Source organism: Nipponia nippon, unplaced genomic scaffold, assembly GCF_047370975.1.
Source record: "Nipponia nippon isolate SJK-2023a ecotype South Korea unplaced genomic scaffold, ASM4737097v1 scaffold_27, whole genome shotgun sequence".
In the NCBI taxonomy this organism is placed as follows: Eukaryota; Metazoa; Chordata; class Aves; order Pelecaniformes; family Threskiornithidae; genus Nipponia; species Nipponia nippon.
The window spans coordinates 5,172,818-5,188,170 of record NW_028262344.1 but is presented as its reverse complement, the minus strand read 5'-3'; positions in this window follow the sequence as shown (position 1 = coordinate 5,188,170).

Here is a 15,353-nt window from a genome sequence, read left to right as displayed (position 1 = left end):
GCTCCCCGCAGCGCAGAGCTGCCCTTCCCAGCGGGCAGGAGCCCCCAGGTTTCCCCGTACCCCCTCGCCCCCCCGTTTTCACGCCTCCTCATCCCCTCTCCAACCTCTTTGCCCTCAAAATCTCCCTGTGCTTTGCATCCTTTTGGGGGGCTGACAGGCATCTGGGCCAAATGTGCTCTAAAAAGTCACCGGGAGTTTAAAACATGCTGATAATTGTAAAGCTTATGTATATTACATATTATTATATATTATATAGCTTTCCAATATAACAGCAGTGGGATTTCTCCAAACGGCTTTACGTTGTAGTCCACGAGTGCTTTGCATCCCCAATGAATAACACAAATGCTTGACTTCTCGAAGAAGGAAAAGGTCTTCCTGCTCCGGTGCAACTGGCTTCCTACCACTGCAAACAGGACGTTTCATTTTAGTGCCTCTTCGCTCATACAGCAAACACAGCTCCTGTTGGGCTGGCGAAACCTTCTCTGCTAAAGAGTCTTCTCTCCCATGAATAAGCTGTTGGAATCTGATTAAACTGCAAACAGAGATTCACACCTTCCCACAGTCCGGGTTTATAATATCCACCAGACAGGGGTGGTTTTAACTTACTCCTCCAGCATTGTGTTATTGCCAGGTGTGGGCAAAAAAATAACAACTGTGGTGCTGTCTGCCAGGAGAGCTGGTTTTCCCTCGGGATGCACCAATGAAGAGGAAAAATCACCTTGGAAAGCTGAGTACGTCCCTCCGGTTTGCTAAAGGATGCTCCTAAATCGTGTTCTCGGGATGCAGCCTCCCAAATCGGTAGAAGAGGAGCACGGAGCTGGAGGAACCACTCCCAGGTAAAGCTGCGGTTCCTCCAAAACTGGGAGAAAATTTGGGTTTGAATTGCACAGCTGAGCATCGTGGAGGGAGGATGCCCGGCTCTTACGCTGGAGCAAGCCCTTAGGGAAGCCTGAGGGACTGAAAATCTTTAGTCCCCAACACCAGGTCAGTCCTTAAAGTGAGACTGAGCTTTTTAACGCTAGGATGGGTGAAGGAGGAGATCTATTTCAAGCAGGGCCTCCGCGTTTCCAGCAGCCCTGGGAGCAGGGGCTGCCTGGCTGAGGGTAGAGGGGTCCAGACCAGTGGCCGAGCTCTCTTCCCGCATCCGGATGCTCCTGGACCACTCGATGGCAGCATTGCCTAAAAATGCAAGAGGAGGGATGGGCGAGCAGCCTGCCGGGCGGGAAGGCTCGCTGGTGATGGCATTTCCAACTCACCCCCCCGGCCCCGGGTGTTTTGGGGCATTGGTATAAATCTGGCAAAGGGCGAACCCCAAAGGAGGGGACAACGTTAGCAGCCATCTCAGCCCCCCCCAGCAAACCCTTTCCCACCCCAGCAAACCCTTTCCCACTCCTTCCATCCCCGAATTGCTCCAAGCTGGTAGCATCACCCCAAGGACCACTGCAGGGCTGAGAAAGAGCACATCCCTGCCTCCTGCCTCAGTTGCCCCATTAAGAAAAAGGGGGCAACGCCTTTTCATGCTCCTGTTGAAAAGAACCGGCTATTTTTTCCTGTGCTGCTGCTGTGCAAGGAATTGAAATGCAGCCTGATGTTTTGACCAAAGCAGGCTCTGGAAGGGGCATGTGTGTATCGGCACATTCAGGCCATTGGGTAGTCTGGGGGGGATTTCACCCAAAGGATACGTTTTCTTTCTTTTGGAAGAGATTGCATTAAAAAGAAAAAATAAATAAATCAGTCCTAAGATGGAAACCTGCATGAGGGAGAACAGATGTATTTATTGCTCGGCAAAACCAAACAGATTATTGCAAGCTTTTGGCAACTAATTAATGCTTGCGGGTCCCTGTGAAGATGCCAGTGCTATTCTGGGTGTGCGTGCACTGGGCTATTCCAAGAAGCCCCCTCCTTCCTCTCCCTGGGGATGCTCCTATACCTTCATGTATATCGTCAGCCCTTTCAAAACACAGAGAAAGGCTTTGTAACTGGCAGCTGGAAAAAACCTTGCCTTTTCCTGTTGTGTTTTCCAGAAGGACGGGAACCTCTTGCGCTATAGGTTTCCCAGCAGAGTCCCTGGGCCTGGCATGACATCAAGCGCATACAAAGCGTGGTTGTCTGGGAGGAAAAACTGGCCTTGTCCTTCAGGGAACCATCAGAGATGGTGTTTTTCCAGCTTCTGAGGTTTCAGCTCCTTCATCCACCCTGGCCGGGGGGGTTAGACCCCATCTCCCCATTGCATAAAGCCGGGCACGAGTAACACCAGCAACAGGTTCAAGATTTGCCACCTCCCCAAAACATGGCTGCAGGTCCTAAACAACAAATATCCCTCGCAAGCTGCCAGGAGAGGTGTTTGCATGGCTTCTTGTTTGGATAAAATAAGTGCAGGTGGATCAAGCTGTGCTTTAAATTTGGGGTATGGCACCAGGGGGGGACAGCAGCTTGCACCCAGCAAGGCAATAATGTCTCTTCCTAAAACAGCTGGATCCAGAAGGGAACATCTGCCCTGGTGTATCCCTCAAGCAGAGCAAGGAAGCAGCTTGTCCTTGTGCCCCTTTACATGCAAAAGAGACAGGGAGGAGCCGCACAAGCCATTTTCCACAGCACTGAGCAGCACTTGGATGCTTAGCTATCCATCAGCAGAAATAACTCACTTTGCCAAGCTGCTCCTCATGATTAATTTGGAAATTATATAGTCTAAAATCCCCCCAAACAAGCTGCCTCCTGCAAGATGGGTTGCACAAGTGTGTGTGCAAGTGCATACTTCTCCAAGCTCCCCACCTTCCCCCATGCTGTTGCCTCGGCTTTAAATCGAGCACAGCTGAGCTCTGCTTTGGGGGTTGCACTTTGCAGGTGGTTGGTGTTTCCCAGGTAGGGGTGGTTTGTTAATTATTGAGTGCTCTTCCTGCTCCTAGGTAGCTTTGTGCTGTAGGTCCTTGTGCTTTGGAGACTCAAAAGCAGGGTGGATGGAGGTTGTACAGCTCTAAACTGTGATGTCTTTGCTAAAAGTAAGCTTGCTTTATGGTTTTCCTGACCTTGCAGAAGGAGTGCGTTAAATGGTATTTCTTAGAAATGAGGTTTCTGAGGATGTTTTGGTTGATTGTCTGCTCTGTAAGTCATCTCCTGCCTCAGCAAGAGCTGTTATGTGGTGGCAATCAGCAATGTAATCCTTAAGCTTGTTGTCCCAAATAAGCAGGGTTCTTTTACCCGGTGTGCAAAAAAGCCGAATAACACACAGAGTTGAGATATTTGTTTATTTCATGTCTGCGCGGAGATGGGTGCTAGGTGGTAACTCCACAAAGCTAGCACACCTTGGTTAACATGCAGGGACATTTTATACGTTCTGAGTAGCTGTTATCAGTGTTTTCACACTTCCACTTATTCATCCTTGCTTCTATTGGTTCTCACAAGCCTCGTCTCCACTTAAAGGTACAGTGTGTTTTAAACTTACAGAGCATGCTCAGTGGGTAGGGGTCTTTGCTTGGGCCGGGGGCTTCATTGCTGGAGGTGTGGTTTTTACTATGTTAATTAGGATAGTTCACTCATGGTTCTTTGGCTTTGTCAGCGGCCTTGTTTTCTTGTGCTTATCTTGGTATTTCTTTGCCAGACTGCTTTGTGGTGTCCTCCTGTTTCTTCTCTCAGGCCAGGTCTTGTTAACTGTTGACAGAGGTTGATTAACGTCCTCTGCCTTAACATCCTTTGTCTTATTTCTCGCATATCTCCAACAAGCTGGTGAATAAGGGAGTGCTGTGTGTTTGCTGTATGCTGCTGCGGACTTTTTTAGGTTCCTAGACTAAGGGAGCTCTGAAGTATGGATTTAAGCCCATATGTGAGCTAAAAAGTGCCTAAAACTGTTGCATTGCAGCGTCTCTGTCACAATAGGGTCCTTTTGTGACTGCAGCAGCTCTGGGCTGTAGAAGTAAGACAAGCAGGAGGATAAACTGGGGGGGTTCTTGCAGCTCTGCATCACTGTGGAGCCCTGAGGCTGTAGGTAGTGATGGGCAAAACCCCATGAATCATGCTAGAGATTTGTATAGACACCAAAATCACAGCCTTAATAGATGTAGTAATGGCGGAATGGCCAGCAGAGAGAGTTGTGAAATTGGTAAGAAAACATACTGGGGAGCCTGAGATCTACTTTAGGTTAAGTGACTTGGGTGGGGTTTTAAAATCTTGTCTTACAATTAAGTCAACCCACTGATACTGCTGTGACTCCGAAGCTGCCTGCAGTGGCAATGAGTTGCTGGAGGACTCCTCAATTTTGGAGCATGAGGGAGAAAATAGCTGGGATTATCAAAAACAAAAAAAGCAAAATCCCCACTAGCAAAATAAAATGCAGGCTTTTGTTTGCTGCTGTGCAATATGTGACACCAAGATAAGCAGGGGAAGGAAAATGCTGATCCAGGAGGGGCTGATAGCAGGTTCCTGAAGGAGTTGTCCCAAACTTCTACTGATGGGTTTGATTTAGCACCTGGCTGTGAATGCGGAAATATTCTCTGCCTGGGCACAGGCTGTTAGGCAGCCCTCTCTTGGCTGTAGGCAATTATTCGCTGATTTAATCCAGCTTGTGTTAGTTTTGATGTTTACTTTAAATGCAGGTTCTTGACTTGGCCCAAAGTGTTTCCTGCTGAAATTTCTTTTCAATTTAGTTTCCTACCTCCCAGAAAGATGCCTTGGGGGGTTCATTGCAGGGTTCATTCCTCTTCATCCCCTCATTTGCTTTCTTTATTCTCCATGTTAGGTGGAAGAAGGCTCAAACCTAGGTTTAGCTTTAACTATTATTTTAGGCTTGGCATGCCCAACCTAAGCAACTGCTTTGGTTGTGTGGGTGAATAACCCATCCCCAGGCAAAATGTCTCTGCTTTGAACTTCAGAGCTGGCAATGCAGCATTTTGGGGGTCTGCAGGGCTTAGACTGTGGGCAGGATTTAGGATGTAAAGCATTTAGCCCGTACCCAGGGGCAGTTGCTACGTGCCCTGCCTCAAAGGTCCTGGCTCGGTTTTTTTTAAGCCTACCTGCCCAAAAGTCATTACTAGGCTGGGGATGAGCCTGGACCAGCCATGACCTCTTGCAAGAAGAGCTGATGGAGGGGCAATTTGCTATGGCAATAGCAGTTTCGTCTCTTACTGGTGAGCTGCACAGAGGAATCCAAAGGACCAGGAGAGGGAAGGGTTGCCCCTCACCTTGCTCTGTTAGCTGGTGATGCTGCTTAATGGAAGAGGGGGGGAAGGTTAATGGGATCAAAAATAGCCTGTCTGGAGGTTTAAGGGGTGAAGAAGGTGGAGCTAGTGCTGCTTTGGCAGGTGCCCATGTGTGCAGGGACTGGCCAGCCTCTGCCTGGTCTTTTCCCCCAAATAGAAAGCAATTCCCAATGGAAAGGAGAAACAGAGCTGGTGTTTGCGTTGCCCTGAGTGCCAGGCTCCTCCAGGCAGATCATACTTCTCCCTGGCAGCATGCTTCTTAATTTCTCCCTCCTTTTTTGGAGCTTCCTGCTGCTTTTTGACACATCTTCAGCCCGAAATCGCTGAAGCTTGGCGCAGGTGTCCTGGCAACGCTCCCAGCCTTGCAAGGGGTGGCTGGTGGGAAATCAAAGCATGCAAAACCTGGCTGTCAGCGCCCCAGAGCGGACCTGGCTTGGAAGTGTGTTTCAACTCTAGGGAAGACGCATTTCCTCCTCTTTCTCCCCCAAAAAAATCTTCTGGGAACTGATAGATAGGTTTGGACTTGTCCCACCTCTGTGTTGTTGCACTTGAAACATAGATTTGGCTTTGCCTCTCCAGCTGAGCGCACCCCTGGGAAATGGCCTGCAGTGATGGCAAGATCCTCTTGGGTTGTAAACATGGGGGTTTTGGCTTTAGCCTCTGTCACAGGAGTGACCAGCCACTGCAGTTGTGACATGAAGAGGTGAAGAGCCTTGGGTGACCAATGCAGTAGATGAAACCAGACTTGGTGTCTTCTGATAGTGCTGTCTCTGGGCTCTTTGTGGTTGTCTTCCACTTAGATGTTTTCCAATGGTGTTGGATTCTGGTTGCTCTCTATTTTGCATCCAAAAGCTGAGAACTGCAGGCTTCCCCGATGACTTAAACCCATGTGTTTTCTCACCTCTTCCTCCCCCTCCACCCAGGTTTCTATGCTGAGGTCAACCTCAAATAAGGGGCCTTGAAGGACCTATTCAGATATACATCATTAGATGGATGGGCTGAATGATGATGTGATTGATGGTGTCCAGCTCCAGGGAAGTTGTTTCCAGCTTTTCCTTGTGAGAATTGCAAACCATTTGGGTGGGAAAGGCTCTGGAGGTCTCAAAGCTGGGCTGCTTGGATGAGCTTGCTCAAGTCACAGAATCATTACGGTTGGAAAGGATCTCCGAGATCATCGAGTCCAACCTGTTAACCTAACTGCCTGGTCTACCTCTAAACCATGTCCCTAAGCACCACATCCACACATATTTTGAATACTTCCAGGGACTGTGATTGTACCACTTCCCTGGGCAGCCTGTTCCAATGCTTGACCACCCTTTCGGTGAAGAAGTTTTTCCTAATATCCAACCTAAACCTCCCCTGGCACAACTTGAGGCCGTTTCCTTTTCTCCTGTCGCTTGTTACTAGGGAGAAGAGACCAACCCCCACCTCGTTACAGCCTCCTTTCAGGCAGTTGTAGAGAGCAATAAGGTCTCCTCTTCTCCAGGCTAAACAACCCCAGCTCCCTCAGCCTCTCCTCATAAGACTTGTGCTCCAGACCCTTCACCAGCTTCCTTGCCCTCCTCTGGACACGCTCCAGCACCTCAATGTCCTTCTTGTAGTGAGGAACCCAAAACTGAACACAGTACTCGAGGTGTGGCCTCACCAGTGCCCAGTACAGGGGCACTATCACCTCCCTGGTCCTGCTGGCCACACTATTCCTGATACAAGCCAGGATGCCATTGGCCCTCTTGGCCGCCTGAGCACACTGCTGGCTCATGTTCAGGTGGCTGTCAACCAACACCCCCAGGTCCTTTTCCGCCAGACAGCTCTCCAGCCCCTCCTCCCCCGGCCTGTAGCGTTGCATGGGGTTGTTGTGACCCAAGTGCAGGACCTGGCACTTAGCTTTGTTGAACCTCATACAGTTGGCCCCGGCCCAACGATCCAGCCTGTCCAGGTCCCTCTGCAGGGCCTTCCTAGCCTCCAGCAGATCAACACTTCCACCCAACTTGGTGTCATCTGCAAACTTACTGAGGGTGCACTCAATCCCCTCATCCAGATCATCAATGAAGATGTTGAACAGCATCGGCCCCAGTACTGAGCCCTGGGGAACACCACTCATGACCGGCCACCAACTGGATTTGACTCCATTCACCACCACTCTCTGGGCTCGGCCGTCCAGCCAGTTTTTTACCCAGTGGAGAGTGCACCCATCCAAGCCGTGAGCAGCCAGCTTCTCCAGGAGAATGCTGTGGGAGACAGTGTCAAAGGCCTTACTAAAGTCCAAGTAGACAACATCCACAGCCTTCCCCTCATCCACTAAGCGGGTCACCTTGTCATAGAAGGAGACCAGGTTGGTCAAGCAGGACCTTCCCTTTCATAAACCCATGCTGGCTGGGCCTGATCCTCTGGTTGTCCCGCACGTGCTGCGTAATGACACTCAAGATGATCTGCTCCATGACCTTCCCCAGCACTGAGGTCAGGCTGACAGGCCTGTAGTTCCCCAGATCCTCCTTCTGACCCTTCTTGTAGAGGGGCGTCACATTTGCTAGCTTCCGGTCATCTGGGACCTCCCCGGTTGACCAGGACTGCTGATAAATGATGGAGAGTGGCTTGGCCAGCTCCTCTGCCAGCTCCCTCAGTATCCTCGGGTGGATCCCATCTGGCCCCATGGACTTGTGGGCATCCAGGTGGAGGAGCAGGTCAGTGACTGCCACCTCTTCAACAACTGGGGCTTCACTCTGCATCCTATCTCCATCTCCCAGCTCAGGGGCCTGAAAACCCCGAGGATGACTAGCTTGACTATTAAAGACTGAGGCAAAGAAGGCATTAAGTACCTCTGCCTTCTCCTCACCCTTCATGGCAATGTTTCCCTCCGCATCCAACAAAGGAGGGAGATTCTCCCTGGCCCTCCTTTTGTCGCTGATATATTTGTAAAAACATTTTTTGCTATCCTTCACTGCAGTGGCCAGTTTAAGTTCTAGCTGGGCCTTTGCCTTTCTAATTTTCTCCCTGCATAACCTCACAACATCCTTGTAGTCCTCCTGAATCACCTGCCCCCTCTTCCAAAGGCGGTAGGCTCTCCTTTTTTTCCTGAGTTCCAGCCAAAGCTCCCTGTTCAGCCAGGCCAGTCTTCTCCCCCGCCTGCTCGACTTGCAGCACGTGGGGACGGCCTGCTCCTGCGCCTTTAAGGCTTCCTTTTGAATAACATCCAGCCTTCCTGGACTCCTTTGCCCTTCAGGACTGCCTCCCAAGGGACTCTGTCAACTAGACTCCTAAACAGTCCAAAGTCTGCCTTTCTAAAGTCCAGGGTAGTTGTTTTGCTGGCCCCCCTCCTTACTTCTTCAAGAATTGAAAACTCTATCATTTCATGGTCGCTGAGCCCAAGACAGCCTCCGACCACCACATCGCCCACCAGGCCTTCTCTGTTCATAGACAGCAGGTCCAGCGGGGTGCCTTCCCTGGTTGGCTCGCTTACCAGGTGTGTCAGGAAGTTATCTCCCACACACTCCAGGAACCTCCGAGACTGCTTCCTCTCTGCTGTGTTGTATTTCCAGCAGATATCTGGTAAGTTGAAGTCTCCCATGAGAACGAGGGCTAGAGGTCGTGAGACTTCAGCCAGCTGCTTGTAGAATGCTTCATCTGCTTCTTCATCTTGGTTGGGTGGTCTATAACAGACTCCCACCAGGATATCTGTCTTGTTGGCCTTCCCCCTGATCTTTACCCATAAGCACTCAACCTCATCATTACCTTCATTGAGCTCTAGACAGTCAAAACACTCTCTAACGTACAAGGCTACCCCTTCACCTCTCCTTCCTTGCCTGTCCCTTCTGAAGAGCTTGTAGCCATCCGTTGCAGCACTCCAGTTGTGTGAGTCATCCCACCATGTTTCCGTGATGGTGACCACATCATAGTTTTCCTGCCGCACAGTGGCTTCCAGCTCCTCCTGTTTATTGTCCATGCTGCGTGCATTGGTGTAAATGCACTTCAGTTGGGCTATAGATCTCTTCCCCAACACAGGCATGCCACCCCTAGGCTCATCCCTAGCAAGCCTAGTTTTATCCTCTTCCCCCTTTGAGTCTTCAAAGTCCATGTCTCAGTGGCTTTGAGCATCTCCAAGGATGGCAGTTCCCCACTGTTCTGGGTCCCTGTTTGAGCACCCTCATGCTATTGGGGCTGGGCAAATTAACAATATCCCATTGGACTTTCCAACTTTGCAACCGAGCTACCTGCTAGCTCATCGTGACACACAAAGGTTGCTTCTGGGCTGGAAAATTTGTGCAGCAGCCCATTGCCAGCCCAAAATGCTGTGTTTTAGCAGGAAACCTGCCTGCAAAGCTTTGAAGCAGGTCATAGGGATGAAGGGCTCAGCAAGAAACTGCCAGTTTGCATGGGAAGAGGAAAGTTGGTGAGGAAAAGGCTTTTTTTTCCCAGCTGGAAGTGGTAACAGCAGCCCAATGCCATGGAGCTGGGGTGGCACAAGGAGGTCAGTTGAGAGCAGCAAATGCTTGCAAATACTAAATAAAAATAGTTCAATGCGAGTCTTGTGGCTTGCTAATAGCTTGACTCTGACTCTTGTAAACTGGGTGAATTTAACAGCAGGCTTGTAAAGTTTATTAATACTTCATGTCTGGGGCTGGTGAGCTCTGGCAAACTTGATCCAGGTGATGGTTGCAGAGGAATTTGTTTTGCAAACTCCTCTTGCAGCTCCAGTTATTGCTTGCCATGTAAAAAAAAAATGTAGGTGATGCTATCTTTGTGATATTTGTGGTTACAAATGATCATCATCTCCAGTAAAATTTGCTTTGCTAGCTCTCCTTAGCTGTCAATGAATTAATGAGCTGGGCCCTAGACCAAGCAGTAGCTAATTAAGAGGTTCTGGGAATTGAAAATAGTTTAATTCATCCTCTTTGCAAGGATGCAATATTAAGTGAGATTCAGATTGGCTTTTGCCAGAGACAGATATGCTTCCTTGCAGAAGGCTATTTCCATAGAAAACTTCAACCTTCTGACCCCAGTGGCCAGAGAGAGCGAGCTGTGCAAATAAAAGCAGCAAGAGATGCTTTTAGCGGAGAAATACAACTCTTTCTCATGGCCTTTTTGTATGCAAACCACTCACTCTTGTTTTAATGGCTTTTTTTTTTTTTTTGGTGGTTTAATTGTCTGGTATTGTTCTACCCCCAAAATAACTGCAAAAAGCCCTTTCTTCCACGGCAGATCCATTGCCCATGTGTATTTTGTCCCCAGCTTGCTTGCGTGGCTGGGATTTCTCACTGTTATTTCATGGTGGAAACACTGAAGCTGCTGGGAAACAATCTTGCAGGAGAGAAAGTGTTTTTTTTATGCCGAACTATTAGGAAAGGGGTGTTTGCTGTGTACATCCTCAGTATTGGAGGCAATAGGGGATCTGAGGATGTGTGTGGGAAGGATGCTGTCCTGAAATTGAGGCTAAACATCCTCAAAAGAGATGCTGGGGCTCAAGGAAGACCAGAGCTTTAGGTGGGTTTGTGTTATGGAGCCTCTAACTGCAAAGACGCTGGGGCTGGAGGTGTAGCTCTGTGCTATTGTTATCAGGGGCCTCAGACAAGAACGCACCCAAGGACTGTGACTTTCCAACTGTGACTGGCATATCCTGGGGGAGTGCAGATAAACCCATTGAAACCAAGACAAAGAACCTGAGAAGACAAAACCACTTCTGGAAGAAAAGACTCAGAGTTCATGAAAAGAACACTGAGACACCTCTTCAATAACCACTAGGAACCACCAGGGACCATCGAAGACCCCCCCCCATGGAAGCCCTGGGAGACTCAGGCCACATGTGTAAAGACTATGCAAATACGATAATTAGTTCCAGGAAATAGAATGTATATGTATAGTAATTCCAGGAAATCCAATGCATATGTATGTAACGGGGATATAAGCTTTGACTGATGTAACATACGGCATGCATGTTAGGTGGAACTATCCCCCGTGCATCCAGCGCTGCGATAAAGAGAATGCCTGCTTCTTAATGCTGCGTTGGTGTTAAGAGGTTTATTCCCGATTTCGGTGACACTATCACAAATTTGGAGTGGACTAGTAGCAAAAGGTACATGTGAATTGGAAAGCCCTTCTCTCCAGCTGAGCCTTAAGTGGATAAATTGTAAAGAAAACTTGCCCAAAGTGTTCTAGCATGAGCTAAACTGTATCCTGCTCTCTAGCTGCTTCCAAAAAAATGTGGTTAGTCTGTTTTAGCTGTGGTTGTTTCCTTCTTTTCCCCCTCCCAAAATGCATTTTTTGTTGATGGCCATAAATATAACTCCAGTCTGAAATTTGGTTGAGATTGTATAAGCACAGCTAGGGATGTGTTGGCCAAATTGCATGAGAGGTGAGCAATCGGTTTGAGTATGAGAACTCTTATGTTACAACTCCAAAGTCAATAAAAGAGGCAAAGAGGAATAATTCTTGATAGCAGCTGATGGGGAGAGAGGAGTTAGGGCTTGAATTGGCGATACAAAAAGGTGAGGAGCCACTGCAGGGCAGAAATGTGTCTCGAGGAGGAAAATCAAGTGGACTTTTGCTACTGGAAATTAAATTGTGGTGTCTGTCTGTCTGTCTCCCTCCCCTCCCTCCCCTCCCTCTCAAAATCACATCTTGGAAGACATAAGGGAATTGAGGTGATGCTCTGAAGGCAGAATGGTCTGGTGCAGTAAATGAATTAAGGAAAAAGGTATGCAGCTTGTATCAACATTTGCCACAATTTAATTAAAGGTACAAAGCAGTGCTCAGTAGCTAGGGGGGACAGGTCTGCTCCTGATGCTCTACAGCTGCTTGTTTCTGGTGTGTGGAGCCACGTGTGCCATTGTCTCTGTGCCGCCTGCCTCAATTATTTACTATTTTGTGCTGAGACCCAGGAGGAAACGCTTTCGGAGTACGAAGTTTCATGCAATGGCCAAATAAGTGCACGATGTCCACGGATGTGGGGGATTTGGGATGAAAAGGGTTGAGGATCACTCAGTGGCATGGGGTGCACGAGATGCTGCTGTTGGTATGTTTGTGTGGGCTTTGCTGTTATTGCTGTTGCCTGCTAAGAAAGGCTTTTTTGGAGGTTACAATATAGCATGCTCCAAGTGCCAAACTTGCAGTGTTTTGGGGATTTAAAGCATACTAAGCAGCCCGATGGCTTTTGTTGTGTTTGGCACCCGATTAAGCTGCGCTTAACCCAAGCGATCCCCCGACTGGGTATAAGGCAAGGCAAGGCCCTGTTGGCATTGAGCCACCTGAAGGGAGAAATCTGGTTAAAATGGGGTTTGTTTGGATAAATCAGGCTGCTGGGGCAATTTTTTTTTTTTTTTTAAATTAACTAGCCTCCTTGTAGGAAAGGGTTGGTAGAATTAAGGAAAGAATAAGAAATGCATGACATGATAATTTTTATTTATTTGCTGGCCCCTATTTCAGCTTCTCTGTAAAGGAGAGACGTTTCTGCAAATCCTTTTCCCCCTGCTCCCCTCTTGCAAGCTGTGGGAATCTTCGAGATGGGAACTTCTGGGACCTGATCTTGTCTTGGCTGTTATCATCTTGATGAATTCAATAACTTGTAGAGGGCTGGGGCAGCAGGGGAAGCCCCTATTCCTGGAAGCAGCCTCTCAACCAAAGTTGCAAAATGCGGGAGCCCAAAGGTTCAGGTACTCTTGCTAGAGGTGGATGCAGCTGTTAGATCTCTGCTACTGAGAAGCTTTTAATCTCTCTATTTTTTTTTTCTTATGAGGGCTAATTTGATAGGAAGGTGTCAGGTCCTTTTGAAAAGCTCGAAGCATTGCCAGCCGCAACCTCTCTGCTGGTGTGCAGCAGCACCGGAGACCAAAGAGAAGATGAAAACTTTTTTTTTTTTTACTTAAAAAGAATCTCAGGTCCTGTGGTCTTGGCAGCAAGAGCTATGGCAATGCAATCCCAGGCTGAGGATGGGTTTATTGATGTTTTCCCTGTACCAAATGCCCAGGGCATGTCAGAGAGCGTGTGGTGGGGAAGATGATCTGTGGGATTTTGGGGGAATTGCTACAGCTTTAGCAAAGCTGCTCTTAATTTCTAGGAAAAGTACTTCTAAGGTAGCTCAGCAGTTGTTTTAACCCACTGCTGAGGCAGAGGAGGAGCAACAGACCTGGACATTTTTATCAGGAGGTCACCTCGTCTTGCAAACTCCTGCCTTGACGAAAGGAAAAACATCTCCCGGTTGGCTTGCAGCATGCAAAGAAACAGGTTGTGCGCCTCTGCTGCCCTTTTGCTCGCTATAACTCTTTGTTACAGCAAGAACGCTGTGCATTTCCAAGTGTGGGCCTTTTATTTATTAAATGACGGCTTTATTTCGACCCAGCAACATCTGCCAAAAGTGCTCTAAATGAAGAGCGGAGATTATCCGTAACACGAACAGCCCCGCTCTCTAGGCTGTGTGCAAATGAAATGAAGTCGGCTAAATTGGATGATTGCTCTAGGCAATTTAAACGCAAATATATCTTGCTGGGGTTGCCTCTCTTTCCTCCTCTTGGTTTTTTGGGCATTGACTTGTGCGTTTGCAAGTGTATGCTCGAAGATAGTGTATTTCCGAGTAATTAAAAGCCCATTAGGGGATGTGCCTCACCTTGGCTTCATTGCTGTGATGTTGCAGGGGTGGAGGGGAAACAGTAGGAAGCTGGTGGGAGGATGTGGAGTCTCCTGGCCTTGCTGCAAGGGAAATTTAGGGATAATTTGGGGGGTGGATTTTGGCATCCGGGCTCTGTGCAAATCTCTGGCTCCATGCGTGTCTTCCCTGAATAGTTTGCAGCTCGATTTCTAGGAAATCCAGCAATTGCACTGCATGGTTTGAGCGTAGTAACTGTTGCTTGGGATGAGTAGGAATGTTTTGGGTGTTAAGCCGGACGGGGTTTGCTCGCTGCTGGCCACGAGGGCTGTGCATCACCTCCGTGAAACATACTGCTTCCTTGAGACCCTATAGAGGAAAACCCAGCCCTGAAGCCCTGGGCATGCAGACCATTAAATGGGCAAATCGCTGGGCTCTGCTCAACCCAACCTCCTGCTCTGGCATGTGTTTTTTCAAGAGGGAAAAGGCCAATTTCCTCTTTTTTATTTGAGGTGCTCAGCAAGTGAGGACAAGCTTTTCTAGGTATGCACAGGTAGTGATTTTTTAAATTTCTCCTATAGGTTCTTGCTCTCCCTATACAGCATCCTCTACTGTCAATGGTGACTTTGGGCAGCAAGTCCTTATTGCTAGTGCTGGGCACTAATACCAAGCTACCTGGACCCAGATATACTCAGGAGGCTATTTTGCAGGTCCCTAATTACTTGAAAGCCTGGGAATGAGAGCAAGGTTGGATGGCTGAGCTGAGCAATGCTTATTTATCATCAGGGCTGTAAATCAGGCTTGTGTCGTTGGGGAAAAACCAGAAGCTGCTCTGGCATTTGAGCCAGGGGCTCAAAATTGAGGGGTTTTATTGCATTAGAGGCTTTGGTTTTCTCTGTTGCTGTAGGATGGAGTGTGTTGGTCCAGGGTTGGTTGTGTGTTGGTGGAAAGGAGTTTGGAAAGAGCCTGTATGTCTCCTTGGTCTCGATGAATTTTCTCCACGTGCCGGGCGATACTTTAGCATTTTAACCATGCATTGAGCATCTGAGTTGCAAAATATCTCTGCGATATCTGCTATGACTTACTGCAGAAAGATGCAGCTCCCTCTGCGACGCTGGTTGATGTCAGATCTATCCTACCTGTTGTGACGGTGCGGTCGATCCTGCTGCAGAGTTTTTGCTGGAAAAAGCCAAGCAAATCGCACGAGGAACGTTTGCTGGAGATGAAATTATGGCTGGTTGATTGCGGTGGCTCCCATTCTGGGCAAATCGTAACAAGCTTGGGGACTTCCAAGAAGTGTTTTGTTTTGTTTTGTTTTTTTAAAAAATATGTACATTTGGGGGGGAATTAATAAGGAAAATATATGCTCAGAATAATTTGCAGATAATTAAACCCACCTGACTCCTTGAGAATGGAGGGGGAAGGTTGTTTTTCCCCCCAAACTGGAGCCCAAGCTGCTGGATAATTTCTGCAGCCCCGTGGCTTTATTATTTAGCATATTTAGCTAAAATCTCATGGCAATGGATTAAATATCCACAGCAAAGACTAAATCTTAGCATAGGAGTGAGAAATGGGTATAAGAGGAAAAT